This window comes from Elephantulus edwardii, unplaced genomic scaffold (genome assembly GCF_000299155.1).
Source record: "Elephantulus edwardii isolate Elephantulus edwardi_28Jun2011 unplaced genomic scaffold, EleEdw1.0 scaffold00157, whole genome shotgun sequence".
Classification (NCBI taxonomy): Eukaryota; Metazoa; Chordata; class Mammalia; order Macroscelidea; family Macroscelididae; genus Elephantulus; species Elephantulus edwardii.
This window is the reverse complement of record NW_006399907.1, coordinates 2943029-2944198: the sequence shown is the minus strand read 5'-3', so window position 1 is coordinate 2944198 and position 1170 is coordinate 2943029. Positions and strand designations below refer to the sequence as shown.

Genomic DNA, 1170 nt, shown 5'->3' with positions numbered 1-1170 from the left:
AGCTTTCATTCTGGACTCTTGTCATGACAATAATACCTCATCATATACTCCTCCTAAACAGTACTCTCCTTCATCTGTTTCAATGCTGTACACATTATTTATCCTCTCTTAGTTTCTTCCCAACTCTGATGTCAGCCCTGTTTTACAACTGTGGAACTATGCAGGATTTGTCCTTTTGTGACTGAGATATTTCAATCAGCATAATGTCCTTCAGGGTCACCCATTTTGTATAGTATTTCATGAGTTCTTTGTTTTTCAGTACTGTATAAAATCCCATTGTGTGAATATACTACAGCTTTTCTATCCATCCATTTATTGATGGACACTTGGGTTGTTTCCAACTCTTTGCTACTGTGAACAAAGCAGCAATAAACATGGGTATGCTTATATCTGCTTTGGTGGTGGTTCTGGTATCTTTAGGGTATACTCCCAGTAGTGGAGTTACTGGGTCAAATGGTATTTCTATTTCTAACTTTTTGAGAAAGCACCATACCGCCTTCCATAGTGGTTGCATCATTTTACATGCCACCAACAATGAATAAGGGTTCCTGTTTCTCCGCAACCTCACCAGCATTTGTTGTTTGCTGTTCTTTAAATTTTGCTATTCTTTTTTTTATTTTATACTGATTTATTTACAAAGCTTAAATACACTGTTTTCCACAAAAGATCCTTCCAATTTCCTTCATCCCACCCACCCATAGAATTGTGCCATTCTATGATTAATTGTAATTTTAACAAAAGTTTATAGACAAGTTTCATTTTCATTCATTCATTGCTGCACATTTTCATCCCTCCTCTTAAAAAAAAATTGCTATTCTTACTGGGGTGAAATGATATTTCATAGTTGTTTTGATTTGCATTTCTCTTAGAGCTAGGGATTTTGAACATTTCTTCATGTGTCTGTTCGCCATCTGTCTTCTTTGGTGCAGTGTCTATTCATATCCTGTGCCCATTTTTTAACTGGTTTGTTTATGCTATTGTGGTGCTCAAGTATTTTATAAATTCTAGATATAAGTCCCTTATCTGACATGTCATTACCAAATATTTTTTCCCAGTCTGTGGCTTCCCTTTTTACCCTGTTGGAGAAAGTTTTGGATGTGTATAGGGATTTGGCCAAGTGGTTGTTCTTGGCCAACTGACTGGAAGAGATCTATATTCGTTCCAATTCCA

General features: G+C 36.2%; 1 protein-coding gene across 1 annotated transcript in view; it reads left to right on the top strand.

Annotated features, from left to right (window-relative positions):
• Positions 1–1170, top strand: part of LOC102861790 (ubiquitin-60S ribosomal protein L40-like) — a 6182-nt gene that overhangs the window by 1438 nt on the left and 3574 nt on the right. The window lies entirely within an intron of this gene.